This window comes from Cherax quadricarinatus, chromosome 19 (assembly GCF_038502225.1).
Source record: "Cherax quadricarinatus isolate ZL_2023a chromosome 19, ASM3850222v1, whole genome shotgun sequence".
NCBI classification, from domain to species: Eukaryota; Metazoa; Arthropoda; class Malacostraca; order Decapoda; family Parastacidae; genus Cherax; species Cherax quadricarinatus.
Genome location: NC_091310.1, coordinates 47,324,566 through 47,346,672, shown reverse-complemented (window position 1 = coordinate 47,346,672; position 22,107 = coordinate 47,324,566). Strand labels below are relative to the sequence as shown.

Sequence of the window (22,107 nt, the reverse complement as noted above, 5' to 3'; positions counted from 1 at the left end):
GTTACAAACACCGTAATGAGCCTATCTGGAGGGTGAGGTGCGAAGTGTTACAAACACCGTAATGAGCCTACCTGGAGGGTGAGGTGCGAAGTGTTACAAACACCGTAATGAGCCTACCTGGAGGGTGAGGTGAGAAGTGTTACAAACACCGTAATGAGCCTACCTGGAGGGTGAGGTGCGAAGTGTTACAAACACCGTAATGAGCCTACCTGGAGGGTGAGGTGAGAAGTGTTACAAACACCGTAATGAGCCTACCTGGAGGGTGAGGTGAGAAGTGTTACAAACACCGTAATGAGCCTACCTGGAGGGTGAGGTGAGAAGTGTTACAAACACCGTAATGAGCCTACTGGAGGGTGAGGTGAGAAGTGTTACAAACACCGTAATGAGCCTACCTGGAGGGTGAGGTGAGAAGTGTTACAAACACCGTAATGAGCCTACCTGGAGGGTGAGGTGAGAAGTGTTACAAACACCGTAATGAGCCTACCTGGAGGGTGAGGTGAGAAGTGTTACAAACACCGTAATGAGCCTACCTGGAGGGTGAGGTGAGAAGTGTTACAAACACCGTAATGAGCCTACCTGGAGGGTGAGGTGAGAGGTGTTACAAACACCGTAATGAGCCTATCTGGAGGGTGAGGTGCGAAGTGTTACAAACACCGTAATGAGCCTACCTGGAGGGTGAGGTGCGAAGTGTTACAAACACCGTAATGAGCCTACCTGGAGGGTGAGGTGAGAAGTGTTACAAACACCGTAATGAGCCTACTGGAGGGTGAGGTGAGAAGTGTTACAAACACCGTAATGAGCCTACCTGGAGGGTGAGGTGAGAAGTGTTACAAACACCGTAATGAGCCTACCTGGAGGGTGAGGTGAGAAGTGTTACAAACACCGTAATGAGCCTACCTGGAGGGTGAGGTGAGAAGTGTTACAAACACCGTAATGAGCCTACCTGGAGGGTGAGGTGTGGGAGCTTCAGTGAGGTTCAGCACGACTGGGATCACAAGGTAACCATGCCATCAGCACTCACCTGTCAACATGAGAAAAATATTAGGTATTGACAGCTTGTAAATCCTGGCACCTCTTACATTATAACACTTTATACATTCTGGCACCTTATTCACTCAACACTTAAACCTTATACACCCAACAACCTCACAATACCTTATACCCCCAACAACCTCACAATACCTTATACCCCCAACAACCTCACACCCGACATAACTTTAGCAATACAGAAGAGAAGCACTGCAGTAGGCTCTAGTTCCATCAGTGGTGGGTGTCACTGGGAGATTTTTTTCACACATCTTACCACCAATCTAGTGCTTTATTATAACTTTTCAAAACCTACAGTTGCCCAAATCGAATCCATTATTGCGATTTCTCTCTAGGTTAAGACATTTTTCAGCACTTTTAATAAAGTGAAGTGATCCATTTATATATATATATATATATATATATATATATATATATATATATATATATATATATATATATATATATATATAGGCAAGACTAAGAATCACAGAACTTTTCAAACTCTGCAGACTTTCTGAGGAACAAAAAGAAACACTGATCAGAGAAATTAAAAGTAGTGTGTTGAAGCTCACTGTATCATGAAGACTGCAGTGTGACTCTAGGGAAAGCAAGAAAGCGATAAATAAAATATTTTTTTTTTTACCTCAGGCAAAATCTAGGATACAAACAGCAGTTCAGTGCCGATAAACTATAGAACGATAGCACTGATGTCCCACATTAAAATCTTTGAAAGAGTTATGAAGATTGTTAAATACATGGGTTGACAACAATTGCACTACCCAGTGCAACACAGGCTTAGAACAGGTCGCTCCTACTTTTCGCAATTGCTGTTAGTGTTGCTGGTGATGCTTGTGAATGTATTCCTGGTGGAGGAACACCTGACCACCTCTTGCATCATACTACTACGAGACAGTCTCTCAGTGCGGCAGTAACATCGTCTCCAAGAGTTTTTAGGAGTTGTCTCCTTAACGGGTAAGTCAGGGAGGTGCCTACACACCTGTGATACACCTGTGACCCTTGGAAAGTCAGGGAGGTGCCTACACACCTGTGATACACCTGCGATCCTTGGAGGGTAAATCAGAGAGGTGACTACACACCTGTGATACACCTGTGATCCTTGGAAAGTCAGAGGTGCCTACACACCTGTGATCCTTGGAGGGTAAGTCAGGGAGGTGCATACACACCTGTGATCCTTGGAGGGTAAGTCAGGGAGGTGCATACACACCTGTGATCCTTGGAGGGTAAGTCAGAGAGGTGCATACACACCTGTGATCCTTGGAGGGTAAGTCAGGGAGGTGCATACACACCTGTGATCATTGGAGGGTAGGTCAGAGAGGCGTCTACACACACCTGTGACCCGTTGCCAGATTCACAATACACAAATAACCCGCACATAAAAGAGAGAAGCTTACGGCGACGTTTCGGTCCGACTTGGACCATTGACAAAGTCACGGTATTGTGCCTTTGTTATTTATTGTTGCCAGATTCTTACTACTCCCACAGTTCAGCCTGGAGCCAAGCTTCTCTGGTGCTTGCCTGGTCAACCAAGCTGTTGTTGTTGGCCAGCCCACATATCCACCAAATCAGTAACAGGAAGGAAGGTTATGTCGTTGTTGTTTAAATAGCTGAAAACTAGACGTTAGTTATGGCGGGTGGATGCGAGGTCGGAGTTGCTCTAACTTACTGGGGGGTGACCATCAATACAAATGTTGCTTATCAGGAATCTGTGACCTGTTTCTTGAGTTTTCCTACTCCCGCGGCTGGTCCCCTGAGCCAGGCCTCCCTGTTGACTGCCTGACAGGCTAGGCTGCTGCTGTTCCTAGCCCACAATGCAAAGGTGGTGACTGAGTTTCTTCTTCAAGTAACATTTCTAACATCTGCCGGTAGCAGTTTTAAAAGTCTAGGCTCACGGATGTTAATACAGGGCTCTAATATTGTGCTCGTGGATCCCCTGCTTTTCACTGGGTCTATTTTCACTGACTCCCATATCTCTCAGTTCAGTATGGTGTAAGGGTAGTGTGCAGATTTGGGACTAGGCCCTCCAGTACCTTATATGTGTATATTATTGCATATCTCTCTAGCCTACTTTCCAGAGAGCTCAGTTCCAGTTCTCTGAGATGTTCCAAGAAGTTAAAAATGCTTTACTAGTTCTATGCGGCCAGTGAACGCTGTGTCTTTCTCATCTCTCTTATCTCATGTGCTCTGTATTGCACTCTTAACACTGACAGTACTCTAAAGTGCGAGAGAACAAAAGTGTTTTTTTTTTTTTACACAGGGTTTGACAAGGTTAAGGATCCCTAGCTTTATTGACAAGCTATTTACAGATTAAGGATTCCTAACTTTATTGGCAAGCTAAGAGCTGTTACCTACATCAGCTCATTTGAAAGCATTTTTATTGTTATGAGACTTACAAGTAGGGAACAGGATGAAGTTGGAGCCATCTGTGGGCCAGCATTTTCATTTGATCAACTGACATTATCTCGTTGACATCATTATGCTGTACGAATGTGTTCCATACTGGAGTCATCCTGGGTATATATGATCTCAGATGGAGTGATGTTCTGGAGAAGGGTACAGCCAGAGTGAAGTTGCTGCTTTCTGCCCGTCTTGTGGCATAAAAGCTTGTTTCACGCTGTCCTCGAAGTGGATCTAAGTGTGGTACTTTGACAATATTGGCCTTGTTTAAATAGTATTATCATTTGCATTATTTATCTTATTTTAGAAGTTCTCATTATCCACTCTGATATTTTCCTGGTCTTTGCAGTATTTACTTTATAGCATTTTTTAAAGAATAGGTCAGCAAAAAACTAGACCAATAGCCCTAACTTCACACATCAAAATCGTTGAAAAAGGCGCTATGCAAGATAGCTAATCACATGAATTCACAACGGTTGCACAATCGAAGGTAGTATAGGTTTAGGGCAGGATGCTCCTGCCTTTCACAACTGCTCGATCAAACCGATGCATTCCCGAACGCACTGGAAGATAAGCTAAGTGTTGATGTAGTGTACACTGATTTTGCAAAAGCGTTCGCCAAGTACGACCATGATGTGATTGTGCACAAAATGCGTGCAGAAGATTAACTGGAAAAGTGGACAGATGGAAATTTAACTTCTAAACAGAGGAAGAGTACTTGTCGTACTTAGTCTCTCATTCTTATAACATAAGTTGACAAGGACATAAATCATGGCACAGTAACATTCCTTGCTGCGGGGATGCTGACCCACAGGACCGTCCATCAAGTACACATCAAGTCTTTTACATGTTCATTACATTCTTTGTGCTGGCCCTCTTACATTTTGTATACCGTTCCATTATCGAGTTCATTTTTTTTTTCATATTTGATTAATTGGAATTTGTCCTCATTGAACATCATGCTGTTTTCTATTTCCGACTGGAAGATTGTTTATATTCTTCTGTAGTTTTGCAGTGTCCTCTACCGAGGCAACTTTCTCGCACACAGTGATGCAAGATGTGATTTTTGTTATCTATACTGTGAGAATGAGAAACAGGGGTACTGTCCTGATTGTGCCTTGGGGGCACTGAGCTTTTTATGTTGCTAGAGCTAGACTTTACACTGTTCACTAGAACTCCTTGTGTTTTATTCGTTAGGAAATTATAGATCCTTTGCCTACTTTTCCTGTTTTACCTGTTTATCTTATGTGCTACACTCCATTATAGCATTTGTCAAATGCCCGAGCAAGGTCCATCAACGCCACGTCTACATTGGGGTTTCTTTTAAAGCCTCTGTAATTTTATCATAGTTATCAGCAGTTGTGACAAGCATGATTTCCCTGCTATAAACCCAAACTGACCTGGCCTCTACAGGTCATGTTCTTCCATATTTTTTTTTATAACCTGGTGTGTCACTATCCTTTCAAATATTTTTTTTGTGATATTAGAGTCACTGGCCTGCAGTTTCTTGCCAGGGCTCTACTGTCGCCTATGTGAAGAGGAACTGTCTCAACTTATTAAGACGTCTGGGATTTCGCTTAGATCAAAGTATGCCGAATGATCATGATGGTGGTAGTTTGCATTTCTTTATAAATAAGGAGTTTCCTGAGTTACATCCTGGTGCTGCATGTTTGAGCATGTTCTCTATTTCCTCTCTTGTATTTTAGAGGCCTTATGCTCATGTCAAATATATGACTTGCTGTTAAGAACCATTTCCCAGGGAACGTCAGACAGTTCTTGATCCAAATCAATTCTGTGGTTACTGAAATTAAACTTGTTAAACAGCCCTTCACACGCTGGATATTTCCTGGGTCTGTACACATAGTTTCTAAACTCGTCTACTTTAATGAAGTTCTGATCTGAATAGTATATTGTATTTTCCATTGTTCGGGAAAATCAAGTCTAAAAAGTTTTCGTTCCTGATGGGCTGTTAGCTGTTGGTTTAATGACGGTTTTCACAGAGCCCCAGTGTCTCCATGGTGTGTGTGTGTGTGTGTGTGTGTGTGTGTGTGTGTGTGTGTGTGTGTGTGTGTGTGTGTGTGTGTGTGTGTGTGTGTGTGTGTGTGTGTGTGTGTGTGCGTGCGTGTGTGTGTGCGCGCGCGCGCGCTGGGCTAGAGTGCCTCCAGATACAATGCTACTGTCACACATCTTCCATTTAATAAAAGCAGACTGACATCACCAAGGAGGATATTGCTTGGTGTAAGATTTTCCAGGTTTTCAAGGCAGTTGTCTATCCTCCTTAACTACTGCATGAATTTTTTAGCAAGAATAATTACCAGATTTTGTTTCTCCACTTTAATCTCCAGCATTTGTACAGTACCAGTCGACGAGTTCCAAAGTTTCTTACAACAAAGAACGCCTAGCCATGCTAGGCGTTTTAGTGGTACACTCTGTAATACTTAGCCATGTTAGGCGTTCTAGTGGTACACTCTGTAATACCTAGCCATGCTAGGCGTTCTAGTGGTACACTCTGTAATCATTATTTAACTACATGTAAACCACACAACAACCAAATTCTGTAAATTCAACATTGTAATCTTTATAGAGAAGAAACTTTGAATTTGAATTTGAGTGGAGGCTGACCATCAACACAAGAGACTACAGTAACGTGTCTGCATAGGGAGGAGGGAGCAACATCACGAGTGGGCAACACCACCTGCCAGGAGAAAGTCCTGTCTGGCACCCCTTCCTGTCGTTCCCATCACCCCTTCCCTTGTTCCCCAGAACTACCCCTTCCCTCTCCCTAGCCATGACATACACAGTTTGTTTCATGATATTCAGGTTGGTTTCCCGAGGTATATGTGAAGTTTTAAAAAGTCGAGATCTCGCGTAGTGCAGCAATGAACCTGTATTGTTCCCATACTGATGTGTTCCTCTTAAATAAATCTTGTAGTCTAAACTTAAAATTAATCTGCCTCGTCCTTTTTTCTTTTTTTTCTACCTGTAATTTTCCTTGTCGACTGCGACATCTTCATAAATATTCTGGTGATGATAATTCCCAGGTAACAGCAACTCTAACTCTCCTGAAACGTAATCTCTGAAGTTCCCATCCTTGACTCGATCCTAATTACCTTACTGAAGTTTCCCCGCTAAGGTTGACAGATTCCAACACTATGAAAACCATCCTATGTGGTGCAATATGATAGGGAACAATGGATAGCTTTTGTTTACATTACTTAACATATAAAAATAGGGTACCAACATACTGCTGAAGAATCCGATTTTGCTAAATAAAAAAAAAAAGTTGTTGCCAGATACAGAGATACGTGGTGACACACACTGCCCTAGCAGCCACAAGATAACGGTGGACAATGCACCTCCGTCACACACTGTCTCCCCTACGCACACCCCGACCCCAAAATATTACCACCACCACCACCACCTTAGTTTACTTGGTTAGTGAGAGAACATTTACCTGTTTGCCTGTGCCAGTTTCAGAGTTTTCTTACTATCTAGGTCCCCCGGGGGGAAGCCAGACCTAACTGCTGACTGCCAGCTCAACCAGGTTATAGCTACTGGTAACCCGCCGGCCACCAACACCGGCGGCCTTCTACACTGCATCCAGGAGTGTTTCTGAAACTTGCAGAGGGGTGAACATGGAGGGTGAGGGGCGAACATGGAGGGTGAGGGGTGAACATGGAGGGTGAGGAGTGAACATGGAGGGTGAGGGGCGAACATGGAGGGTGAGGGGTGAACACGGAGGGTGAGGAGTGAACATGGAGGGTGAGAGGTGAACATGGAGGGTGAGGGGTGAACATGGAGGGTGAGGGGTGAACATGGAGGGTGAGGGGCGAACATGGAGGGTGAGGGGTGAACACGGAGGGTGAGGGGTGAACACGGAGGGTGAGGTGTGAACATGGTGGGTGAGTGGTGAACATGGAGGGTGAGAGGTGAACATGGAGGGTGAGGGGTGAACATGGAGGGTGAGGGGTGAACATGGAGGGTGAGGGTGAACATGGAGGGTGAGGGGTGAACATGGAGGGTGAGGGGTGAACATGGAGGGTGAGGGGTGAACATGGAGGGTGAGGGGTGAACATGGAGGGTGAGGGGTGAACATGGAGGGTGAGAGTGAACATGGAGGGTGAGGGGTGAGCAATGGAGGGTGAGGGGTGAACAATGGAGGGTGAGGGGTGAACAATGGAGGGTGAGGGGTGAACATGGAGGGTGAGGGGTGAACATGGAGGGTGAGGGGTGAACATGGAGGGTGAGGGGTGAACATGGAGGGGTAGGGTGAACAAGGAAGGTGAGGGGTGAACATGGAGGGTGAGGGTGAACATGGAGGGTGAGGGGTGAACATGAAGGGTGAGAGGTGAACATGGAGGGTGAGGGGTGAACATGGAGGGTGAGGGGTGAACATGGAGGGTGAGGGGTGAACATGGAGGGTGAGGGGTGAACATGGAGGGTGAGGGGTGAACATGAAGGGTGAGAGGTGAACATGGAGGGTGAGGGCTGAACATGGAGGGTGAGAGGTGAACATGGAGGGTGAGGGTGAACATGGAACTGCTGGTCTGCCTCACCCACGTGTTTGCTGTCAGCTTCACCACTGTTCTCCCTGAAACACCATTTCATTGTTTTGCTTGAATGGAGCCTCTACTGGTAAAAAGTAGAAGGGTTCACTAATAACGAGTATGGTGCATCCAGTGGTACACTAATAACGAGTATGGTGCATCCAGTGGTACACTAACGAGTATGGTGCATCCAGTGGTACACTAATAACGAGTATGGTGCATCCAGTGGTACACTAATAACGAGTATGGTGCATCCAGTGGTACACTAATAACGAGTATGGTGCATCCAGTGGTTCACTAATAACGAGTATGGTGCATCCAGTGGTACACTAATAACGAGTATGGTGCATCCAGTGGTACACTAATAACGAGTATGGTGCATCCAGTGGTACACTAATAACGAGTATGGTGCATCCAGTGGTACACTAATAACGAGTATGGTGCATCCTGTGGTACACTAATAACGAGTATGGTGTCTCCAGTGGTACACTAATAACGAGTATGGTGGCTCCAGTGGTACACTAACGAGTATGGTGCATCCAGTGGTACACTAATAACGAGTATGGTGTCTCCTGTGGTACACTAACGAGTATGGTGGCTCCAGTGGTACACTAATAACGAGTATGGTGTCTCCAGTGGTACACTAATAACGAGTATGGTGCATCCAGTGGTACACTAATAACGAGTATGGTGTCTCCTGTGGTACACTAATAACGAGTATGGTGGCTCCAGTGGTACACTAATAACGAGTATGATTTCTCCTGTGGTACACTAATAACGAGTATGGTGTCTCCTGTGGTACACTAATAACGAGTATGGTGTCTCCTGTGGTACACTAATAACGAGTATGGTGCATCCAGTGGTACACTAATAACGAGTATGGTGTCTCCAGTGGTACACTAATAACGAGTATGGTGTCTCCAGTGGTACACTAATAACGAGTATGGTGTCTCCAGTGGTACACTAATAACGAGTATGGTACATCCAGTGGTACACTAATAACGAGTATGGTGTCTCCAGTGGTACACTAATAACGAGTATGGTACATCCAGTGGTACACTAATAACGAGTATGGTGTCTCCAGTGGTACACTAATAACGAGTATGGTGTCTCCAGTGGTACACTAATAACGAGTATGGTACATCCAGTGGTACACTAGTAACGAGTATGGTGTCTCCAGTGGTACACTAATAACGAGTATGGTACATCCAGTGGTACACTAATAACGAGTATGGTGTCTCCAGTGGTACACTAATAACGAGTATGGTGTCTCCAGTGGTACACTAATAACGAGTATGGTGTCTCCAGTGGTACACTAATAACGAGTATGGTACATCCAGTGGTACACTAATAACGAGTATGGTACATCCAGTGGTACACTAATAACGAGTATGGTGTCTCCAGTGGTACACTAATAACGAGTATGGTACATCCAGTGGTACACTAATAACGAGTATGGTGTCTCCAGTGGTACACTAATAACGAGTATGGTACATCCAGTGGTACACTAATAACGAGTATGGTACATCCAGTGGTACACTAATAACGAGTATGGTGTCTCCAGTGGTACACTAATAACGAGTATGGTGTCTCCAGTGGTACACTAATAACGAGTATGGTGTCTCCAGTGGTACACTAATAACGAGTATGGTACATCCAGTGGTACACTAATAACGAGTATGGTGTCTCCAGTGGTACACTAATAACGAGTATGGTACATCCAGTGGTACACTAATAACGAGTATGGTGTCTCCAGTGGTACACTAATAACGAGTATGGTGTCTCCAGTGGTACACTAATAACGAGTATGGTACATCCAGTGGTACACTAATAACGAGTATGGTGTCTCCAGTGGTACACTAATAACGAGTATGGTGTCTCCAGTGGTACACTAATAACGAGTATGGTGTCTCCAGTGGTACACTAATAACGAGTATGGTACATCCAGTGGTACACTAATAACGAGTATGGTGTCTCCAGTGGTACACTAATAACGAGTATGGTACATCCAGTGGTACACTAATAACGAGTATGGTGTCTCCAGTGGTACACTAATAACGAGTATGGTACATCCAGTGGTACACTAATAACGAGTATGGTGTCTCCAGTGGTACACTAATAACGAGTATGGTACATCCAGTGGTACACTAATAACGAGTATGGTACATCCAGTGGTACACTAATAACAAATGCTGGATTTTGCTCTCTTTACTACTGTGTTGTGTGTGTCAGAAAAGTGAAAATTCATTTACCAACTTTCCATGTTATACCCAACATCCTCAATTTACTGTACGTGCAATTACCACATGATCACATTTGTCAAATAGCTTTGTAAAATTCGTGTCGACAACATATGCGTTTTTTTTTTCTTTTCCAACGCTTCTAATTCTATCAGAGTGGTTTAGCAGCTTTGATGAAGCATGATCTTCCTGCTCTAAATCCATGCTGTTTGGGTAATGTAGGTTATGATGTTTTATAAGTTTGTAATTTAATATCTGATCACCTTTTCAAAAGATTTTTATGATGTGTGATGTTGGGGCTACTGGTATGTAGGTTTTGGCTGATGCTCTAATGTCTCTAATGGAGCAATGTCCACACTCTTTAAGGTCTCTGGGATTTAACTTATAAACTCTTCCTCCAGGGAATACAGAGTGCTCATGTTAGTGGAGTTTCGTACTTCTCTATAAATACAGAATTCCACGAATCCGGTCCAGGTGCCGCATGTGGCCATGGTTTCTATTTATTTTTCAGAATCTTTCCGATCTGTACTCAGGTCAGTTATGTAATCTGTGTAGCCTGTTGGGGGTAATAAAAAAAAATGCATTCCTCACACTGTTTTCGTTTAATGATTCCTGATTCATAATGACCTTTTACAGTTTCGCTCATTTCTTTTTCAACAGTGCACGAACATCCTGTGATTAACAGTCCAGTTCTAAATATAGTTTTTAACGTAGATTTACCCGTGTAGAAATATTTGGAGCTTCTAGTAATATCCTAAACAGCTTTTTGTTCCCTTGGTGTTTCTTACGTCTGATACGACAGTTTTTGTTCTAACTCTCTGCAAAGGTTATCTTTACTTCGCTTTAACATTCACATTTTTTCAGAAGTTTAGAAACCTTTTTTCTGCATTTGTACATTCTTCTACACTATCTTTCTACATCTGACCTTCATTAAGGCTTTCTTAACGGTATATATTTCACATAGACCTTGCATGCTTCTGTACTCAGCGTTGCCAGTACTGGTGAGGGATTAAGGTGCTCATGACTCTTTATCAGGGTATGTCTGAGAGTTCTCTGGTTTATTTTGTACTAATAAATTTTCTGACTTTTGAAGTTAAATTTACTGAACCACGCTTCTCGTGTACTATTTCTGGAATTTTCCACCCTGGCATCTATGATTCTCTGTACATCTATGATGATATGATCACAATATATTGGGTTTTTCATTACGTCTCTGAACAGTTCTTCATTGTTCGTGAAAATTAAATCCAGTGTATTTTAAATCATTGTAGGTTCTGTAACCTGTTGGTTCAAAGCAAACCTTCCACAAAGCCCTATTATTAGCTCTGGTAAGTTTCTCTTAAGCTATCGTGCTTCTAGTGACTATCTCTAGTGGAATGTTGTGATTTACCATCTTTCCTTTCAAATCTGGGACATTAAAATTTCCGAGAATGTTAATATTTGGTGTAGGATTCTCCAGGTTTCCACGGCATCTATTTTCTTCATCTAACGGTGGTTTATATACAAGGATAATCACTAAATACTTGTTCTCCACTTTAATACCCAGTACTTCTACTTATCATTTCTAGATTTCAACAATTCTATGCAACAAAACGTGTCTCGAGAACTATTCTTCCCTGTGACCTCGTACACTATCACATCTATACAAACTGTTGAAAGAATAAACTGAATGGTTATAACTATGACCATAATTTTTATAGGGGTGAATCGGTAAGCCAGCGGAAGGCCTCGGTCAGATGACCAAAAGCTCCAATGGCGGGTCATCATGTGACTAAGACCCGCGTCAGGAAACACTTGTCCTGTTACCTGACGAACCTTACCTAACCTATACAAACTATAATTCTTCACCCATACTTCTCTGTCCAAAACTTATTTGTATGTATTTCTATGAATGCTCCAAACAATACATTTGCTTCTGGAAGGAGCCCACTTATATAATTAACTTTGTTATTTCTACTGGTTTTTAGTCCCTGAATGTTAGCAAAAAGGAAGAATAATTTACCATTTGAGATGTTTGGGTTATGTGAAGGTTTGTTAATACATCTGGTGTTGTCATCCTGTATTATGGTTGTGTGTGTACATATTCCCGGTCTTCATTCAGTACTGGTAATGTGGGATGATGTATGTTTGGTGCTGGTGCGTGATATACTGATATGCTGTGTTGCACTGCCACCTGTATGTGTCCCTTGTGGTCTATGTACTTTTTTTTTGTTTGTTTTTGTTTTCGCTGGTATATTTTCCCTTAAAAATTATTTTGCATTTTTCATTATTTGTTGTTACACTGTTGGGTTCTCTTCGCATGGAACTTTGATTAGATTTTGCCACCTAAGTTGCTAGTTTATTGTGCGTCCCGTACGCATACTGTGGACGGCAGCACAAGAGCATATGGATACACAAAAGGCCTAATATCTAGGTATCAGGATTTATATTTACAGTTCATTTATCTGTTGCAAACAAATTTAGGAAATTTGCTTAATATGTCTGGTATCTTATTTTCATTAAGATATTGTGACATATCACACGGGTTATTAGACTCTCTATTTCTCAACACGTGGACAATTAAGCACATTGTGTTCAAGATAGTGACCATAGAGCTGACCACATACTTTGCACTTGCTTTGATCATGTGTATGTTTGCCAAACTACCAAAAGGACTTGTAACCAAGCCTGAGCCTGGCCACTACATCATAGTGGGTTATATATCTACTCAAGACTTCTAACTACATTAACTATAACATTCAGTGTCATTATTCACTTCTCTCATATTATTTCTAATGACACACACACACACTTATATTCTACAATTTCGCCCGTTTTCGAATTGTTAAGCATTCCAAAATATCTGTCAAAGTTCACTGCATGTGGCAGGATTTGATGAAATAATTGATCACAAACCTGGTGTCCTCGGGTATGGAATCCACCGTCTAGCTTCAGCTGAGTGCCTATATTTATCCCGGGTCTGGCTGTGTGGCTAATGTACTGTGTACTTTGATACGGAGTGCACATGTTCGAATCCTACTGACAGAGATAATGTTTGTAAATAATTTCTACTCCACCGGCCGTCTCCCACCGAGATCAAGTGACCCCCCCCCCCAAAAAAAAGACACTTTCATCATTACTATCTTGCCAGCAGAGGGCGTCGATACTACAGTTCAAAACTGCAAATACCCCCACCCCTCCTTCAGAGTCCAGGATTCAAGTCCGGTTAACTGGTTTCCCTGAATCCTTTCATAAATGTTACCTTGCTCTCACTCCAAGAGCATGTCCAGTCATAAAAACCACTTGCCTCTAGTGTTATCTAACACGCCTGCTGGGTTTCTAAGACCCTCACACACAGAATTTCCTTTACCTCATCTCTCCAACCTTTGTACATCCTCCAAGTCATCCTATTTTGTTCCATCCTCTCAAAATGTCCGAACCACCTTAAAAATCCCTCTTCAGCCCCCCTGGATAATACTTTTAGTAATCCCGCACCACCTTCTAATCTGCAAGCTACGAATTCTATGCATATTCACGCCGCACACTGTCCTCAGACACGACACGAACGTATGTGTGTGTGTGTGTGTGTGTGTGTGTGTGTGTGTGTGTGTGTGTGTGTGTGTGTCTATTAGTATATAAATGTGACGTCACGAGTGAGAGAAGATTCAGGTGTTGCCGTGACGAAGGTGGAGAAGGAATGTTTGGAAGTCCATAGGATTTAAATGGCGGGATAATAAATTTTATGTTAAGAATGGCTGCCGTCAGCCGAGATAATGGAAGGAAACAAGGTACCTGGGGAAGCTAAACAGTGAAGGGGTGATAGGGAAGACAGTGGAGGGGTGATGGAGAAGATAGTGGAGGGGTGATGGAGAAGATAGTGGAGGGGTGATGGAGAAGATAGTGGAGGGGTGATGGAGAAGATAGTGGAGGGGTGACGGGGAAGACAGTGGAGGGGTGACGGGGAAGACACTGGGGGGTGATGGGGAAGACAGTGGAGGGGTGATGGGGAAGACAGTGGAGGGGTGATGGAGAAGATAGTGGAGGGGTGATGGAGAAGATAGTGGAGGGGTGATGGAGAAGATAGTGGAGGGGTGATGGGGAAAACAGTGGAAGGGTGACGGGGAAGACAGTGGAGGGGTGACGGGGAAGACACTGGGGGGTGATGGGGAAGATAGTGGAGGGGTGATGGGGAAGATAGTGGAGGGGTGATGGAGAAGATAGTGGAGGGGTGATGGAGAAGATAGTGGAGGGGTGATGGAGAAGATAGTGGAGGGGTGATGGAGAAGATAGTGGAGGGGTGATGGAGAAGATAGTGGAGGGGTGATGGAGAAGATAGTGGAGGGGTAATGGGGAAGACAGTGGAGGGGTGATGGGGAAGATTGTGGGGGGGTGATGGAGAAGATAGTGGAGGGGTGATGGAGAAGATAGTGGAGGGGTGATGGGGAAGACAGTGGAGGGGTGACGGGGAAGACAGTGGAGGGGTGACGGGGAAGACACTGGGGGGTGATGGGGAAGACAGTGGTGGGGTGATGGGGAAGACAGTGGAGGGGTGATGGGGAAGACAGTGGAGGGGTGATGGGGAAGACAGTGGAGGGGTGATGGGGAAGACAGTGGAGGGGTGACTACTTGGATGGGTTATCACGGGTGGTGGAGCTGTACACCAACCTTTGATGAATTTCGAGTTTCCCTACTCTTGCATCCCAACCCTTCGCCAGCTCGTCTGGTGCTTGCCTGGTCAACCAGGCTGCTGCTACTGGCGACCCTCTGCCCCACACATCCATCACAGCCTGGTTGATCTGGCACATTGGCGGAGGTACTTGTCCCATTTCCTCTTGAAGACTTCTACACCAGGTAGTTGCGGAAGTGCTTCTGATATCTTCTGGTAAGAAGTTGAACCAGTCCGGAACCTAGGAGGTTGATACAATGTTCTCTCATTGTGCCCACGGCGCCCCTACCTTTCACCAGGTGTAATCCACACAGACCCTTATCTCTCACTCCAGTATCTTATGACAGTGTGTAAACTGGAGACCACGTCACTACAACTACTACTACTACTACTTTGTAGATGAATGGTTCAGAGAACCGACATGTTGATAAATTAGACACATGTGCAACTCTTGGGTATCTTTATTGAGGAAACGTTTCGCCACACGGTGGCTTCATCAGTCCATACGTAGGAGAAACTTGAAGAACAGGAGGAGAATGAGGTATTCTATTCAAGATTGATGGACTGAACACATCGACTCAAGGTTGAGGGACTGATTACCTCATTCTCCTCCTATTCTTCAAGATTCTCCTTTGTATGGACTGATGAAGCCACTGTGTGGCGAAACGTTTCCTCAATAAAGATACCCAAGAGTTGCACATGTGTCTAATTTATCTACTACTACTACTACAGTGTGGCACCATTGCAGGTGTTGTAAGGGGTGTGGGTAGTGTCACTATAAGCGTGGCATCCCTGCAGGTGTTATAAGAAGTTTGGATAGGGACACTTTAATGTCAGGTGGTGTATGTTGTAGCGAGTGTTACAAGTCCCGAATCTGCACACAGAAATCACTCCCTACGAAAGTGAAAGATTGGGCAGGCGATGCAAAGTGCCCCCAATTAAAAGTAGGGGCGCCAATGGTACACTAAGAGAAAACACCTTAAGTGTCCGGGGCCCAAGACTGTTCAACAGCCTCCCACCTAGCATAAAGGGAATTACCAATAAACCCCTGGCTGCCTTCAAGAGAGAGCTGGACAGATACCTAAAGTCAGTGCCGGATCAGCCGGGCTGTGGTTCGTACGTTGGACTACGTGCGGCCAGCAGTAACAGCCTAGGTGATCAGGCCCTGATCCACCGGGAAGCCTGGTCGTGGACCGGGCCACGGAGGCGATGATCCCCGGAATAACCTCCAGGTAGACTCCAGGTAAGTGTGATAAAAGCAGCAGCTAGCATGGTTTTTGTGTGTGTTCAATCATCACACCCTCCCCCATCTGCACCCCCTGGATGAGGCGATGTAATGTCCAATCCAAGGTCAGCGGAGCCCCTGAGGACGCCTACACTACCACTCATAGAATCAATATTCTCTCTCATGTTCCTACTCATGTCATGCCATGCTACCACATGCCATGCTCTCACAGTTTCCCATCATCATTTGCGGACGACACCAAAATAAACATGAAAATCACCTCCGTAGAAGACATGAAAAAATGACACGATATAAGTCTTCCAGTGGTCAGTGGAGAATAAGATGACGTTCACTGGTGACAAGATATTGAAAAAAATGAAGAACTCAACAGGAACACTGTATACAAAACACAAGAGAAATACAAAATAGAAGGAAGTGAATATGTGAAGGACTGGAAGTAATAATGTCAGACGACCATTTTTCAAAGAACACAGTAAGGTAAATGTCATGACAAACAGGAGAATAATGGGGTAGATAATGAGAACTTTCAAAACAAAACAAAAACAGAGCCAATGGTGACACTGTTCTAATTGTTTGTGCTCTCTCGCTTAGAGGATTGTTAAGTGTTGGCGGCTCCATTAAGGGCAGTAGAGATGTCAGAGCTGGAACATGTTCAAAGATCAGTTATGACCTGCATACAGCCAATAAAGCATTTAAATTAAAGGGAATGCCTCAAAGCCCCACATATGTATTCGCTGGAGCGAAGGATACATAATATATACATGGAAGGTGCTCGAGGATCTGGTTCTAAATCTGTATACTACCATAACAGTATACTAGAGTAAGAGAAACGAGAGAAAGTGTAAAATTAACCCAGTGAAAAGTAAGGGCGCCGTGAGCACAATAAGAAAACATTGTATTAATATCCTTGGTCCCAGACTTTGTAACATGTTAACAGAAGACATCACAAACACTGCCAGAAAAAATGCAGAAGCTTTCAAGTGGAAATTCGCCGAGTGCCGGTTGAACCAGGTGGTGATAGATATGTGGGCCAGCGGGCCACCAGCCGCAACAGTCAGGTTGACTAGACAAACCATACCCCCGGCCGGGATTGAACCCGCGGTCATAGAGTCTCAAAACTCCAGCTCTCTATGACCGCGGGTTCAATCCCGGCCGGGGGTATGGTTTATTTGCAATCGTGTCATTACGATTTCTTGAGTCGTGACTAGACAAGTACAGAGAACTTTCATTGAATGTATAAGTACTATCAAGCACCTCAGTTACTGGGACCGTTTAAAGTCCCATGACCTGTACTTCTTATAAGGCAGGCGAGAGATGCATCATAATTTACACCTGGAAAATCCTAAAGCGACTAGTCCCAAATCTCTACACAGAAATCACTCCCTACGTAAAAGACTCGGCAGGCGGTGCAACATTCCTCCTACTGAAATGTCAGGAGCCCAAGAATGTTCAATTGCCTCCCTGCATATATAAGGGGGATTACCAATAGACCCCTAGCTGTCTTCCAGAGAGATGGACAGCTACCTAGAGTCAGTACCTGACTAGCCAAACTGTGGTTCGTACGTTGCATTGCGTGTTGCCAGCAGTAATAGCCTGGTTGATCAGGTACTGATCCGCTGTGAGGCCTGGTCATGAACCAGGCCACGGGGGCACTGACCAGGGCCAGCCTGCAGGAAGAGGAACACGACACCCATCAAAGGTATATCCTGATTTTCTCATTTAAATATTCTTACATGATTTTCCCACATATTTTCTCGCATACTGTCACATGACTCTCTCATAAATACTGATATGATGCTCTCGCACCTCAAAAAAAAATTATATGCTTACAAATATATTCTTTTACCTATGTTCTTAGACAGTCAAACGGTTGACTGTTAAACAGTCATCCTTCTGACTGATATTTGTACTCAGTGGGTTCCAGTTTACATGATTGCACAAGATGTTTCCTGATGTATGGTGTCCCTCAGTCTGCTGGTTCAGTCCCAGTATGGTGGTGTACTTGCTCCAGCCAGGTTCCTACTTGCCCCGGTTCCTCCCCAGGCTCACTGCACTGCACAAACCATTTTATAGTATGTAAGTTGTGCCATTCATTCTTAGCATCCACGCCAGTGCCAGACTCTTGCGAGAGGGTTTTATCCATCATTTGTCACAGTCGGAAAGAAAGCGTCAAGCATGCGCGAGCAATGGAAATCCCTGGCGAGCCTTCTAGTGCTCCATCTAAGTATGCCCTGATGTTCTCAACTCTTGCAGATCTACGGCCTGGCGTGGGGCTACCATCAACCCACCTGGCTGTACCATTTACCCCCTCCCCCCCCCCCCCCCCCCCCCCCCCAAAAAAAAAAAAAAAAACGAAGGGTCGCCTCCGAGCCTATTATTCTACCAAGCAATGGGTTTCCTTTAGTTAATGGCCTTCACAATCTATGTACTTCAAAGCATCTTACTGAGTGACATTATAAGCTAGCTTTGGGCTGCCCACTATGGGCAGTTCCAACCCGTCAGGCCTTCTGATCACCTGGACTACATCACGCTCCCCATCTTCAACTATCATTAAACCCAGACCATATTCCGTGGATTTTTATCCCTCCACCAGTCTGTAACCTAACACCAACAATAATCCACGATATTACTACCACCACCACACCAGCATCACACCGGTACTACCACCACCACCACCACACCAGCATCACACCGGTACTACCACCACCACCACACCAGCATCACACCGGTACTACCACCACCACCACACCAACATCACACCGGTACTACCACCACCACCACACCAACATCACACCGGTACTACCACCACCACCACCACACCAGCATCACACCGGTACTACCACCACCACCACCACACCAGCATCACACCGGTACTACCACCACCACCACCACACCAGCATCACACCGGTACTACCACCACCACCACACCAGCATCACACCGGTACTACCACCACCACCACACCAACATCACACCGGTACTACCACCACCACCACACCAACATCACACCGGTACTACCACCACCACCACCACACCAGCATCACACCGGTACTACCACCACCACCACCACACCAGCATCACACCGGTACTACCACCACCACCACCACACCAACATCACACCGGTACTACCACCACCACCACACCAGCATCACACCGGTACTACCACCACCACCACCACACCAGCATCACACCGGTACTACCACCACCACCACACCAGCATCACACCGGTACTACCACCACCACCACACCAGCATCACACCGGTACTACCACCACCACCACCACACCAGCATCACACCGGTACTACCACCACCACCACCACACCAGCATCACACCGGTACTACCACCACCACCACACCAGCATCACACCGGTACTACCACCACCACCACACCAGCATCACACCGGTACTACCACCACCACCACACCAACATCACACCGGTACTACCACCACCACCACACCAGCATCACACCGGTACTACCACCACCACCACACCAGCATCACACCGGTACTACCACCACCACCACACCAACATCACACCGGTACTACCACCACCACCACACCAACATCACACCGGTACTACCACCACCACCACACCAACATCACACCGGTACTACCACCACCACCACACCAACATCACACCGGTACTACCACCACCACCACACCAACATCACACCGGTACTACCACCACCACCACACCAACATCACACCGGTACTACCACCACCACCACACCAACATCACACCGGTACTACCACCACCACCACACCAACATCACACCGGTACTACCACCACCACCACACCAACATCACACCGGTACTACCACCACCACCACACCAGCATCACACCGGTACTACCACCACCACCACACCAGCATCACACCGGTACTACCACCACCACCACACCAACATCACACCGGTACTACCACCACCACCACACCAACATCACACCGGTACTACCACCACCACCACACCAGCATCACACCGGTACTACCACCACCACCACACCAGCATCACACCGGTACTACCACCACCACCACACCAACATCACACCGGTACTACCACCACCACCACACCAGCATCACACCGGTACTACCACCACCACCACACCAGCATCACACCGGTACTACCACCACCACCACACCAACATCACACCGGTACTACCACCACCACCACACCAGCATCACACCGGTACTCCCACCACCACCACCACACCAACATCACCCCGGTACTACCACCACCACCACACCAGCATCACACCGGTACTACCACCACCACCACACCAACATCACACCGGTACTACCACCACCACCACACCAACATCACACCGGTACTACCACCACCACCACACCAACATCACACCGGTACTACCACCACCACCACACCAGCATCACACCGGTACTACCACCACCACCACACCAACATCACACCGGTACTACCACCACCACCACACCAACATCACACCGGTACTACCACCACCACCACACCAACATCACACCGGTACTACCACCACCACCACACCAGCATCACACCGGTACTACCACCACCACCACCACACCAACATCACACCGGTACTACCACCACCACCACACCAGCATCACACCGGTACTACCACCACCACCACACCAGTTAATAATTAACCTAGACTCCACATGCATCCACCTAAAAATAACATGTAATATATTATGCACAGCTGCACCACAATTATACCGCAACCCAGAGCTGCATCACATCTACACCACAACCCAGAGCTGCATCACATCTACACCACAGCCCAGAGCTGCATCACATCTACACCACAACCCAGAGCTGCATCACATCTACACCACAACCCAGAGCTGCATCACATCTACACCACAACCCAGAGCTGCATCACATCTACACCACAACCCAGAGCTGCATCACATCTACACCACAACCCAGAGCTGCATCACATCTACACCACAACCCAGAGCTGCATCACATCTACACCACAACCCAGAGCTGCATCACATCTACAACACAACCCAGAGCTGCATCACATCTACACCACAACCCAGAGCTGCATCACATCTACAAAAACCCACACCTGCACCACTACACAACCCACACCTATACCACATCTACACGACAACCCACACCTGCACAATATCTACACCACAACCCACACCTGCATCACATCTACACCACAACCCACACCTGCACCACATCTACACGACAACCCACACCTGCACAATATCTACACCACAACCCACACCTGCGTCACATCTACACCACAACCCACACCTGCACCACATCTACACCACAACCCACACATGTACCACATCTACACCACAACACACACATGCACACCAACAATCCACACCTGCACCACAACCCACACCTGTACCACATCTACACCACAACCCACACCTGCACTACATCTACACCACAACCCACACCTGCACTACATCTACACCACAACCCACACCTGCACTACATCTACACCACAATCCACACCTGAACTACATCTACACCACAACCCACACCTGCACTACTACACCACAAACCACACCTGAACCACATGTACACCACAACCCACACCTGCACTACATCTACACCACAACCCACACCCGTACATCTACACCACAACCCACACATGCACACCAACAATCCACACCTACACCACAACCCACACCTGCACATCTACACCACAACCGACACCAGAACCGCATCTACACCAACAACCCACACCTGCACCACATCTACACCACAACCCACACTTGCACCACATCTACACCACAACCCACACCTGCACATCTACACCACAACCCACACCTGCACCACATCTACGCAACCCACACCTTCACCACATCTACACCACAACCCACACCTGCACCACATCTACACCACAACCCACACCTGCACCACATCTACACCACAACCCACACCTGCACCACATCTACACAACCCACACCTGCATCACATCTACACCACAATCCACACCTGCACATCTACACAACCCACTCCTGCAT

General features: G+C 45.9%; 1 protein-coding gene across 2 annotated transcripts in view; it reads right to left on the bottom strand.

Annotated features, from left to right (window-relative positions):
- Positions 1-22,107, bottom strand: part of LOC128705668 (TSC22 domain family protein 1) — a 245,834-nt gene that overhangs the window by 125,209 nt on the left and 98,518 nt on the right. Inside the window, exon 2 of one of the 2 annotated variants that reach the window (XM_070086798.1) lies at positions 944-1,021. The exons of the other annotated variant lie outside the window; for it this stretch is intronic. The gene's annotated coding sequence lies outside the window, so the exon portion shown is untranslated. The remainder of the gene's footprint in view (positions 1-943; positions 1,022-22,107) is intronic. 2 annotated transcript variants of the gene reach the window in all.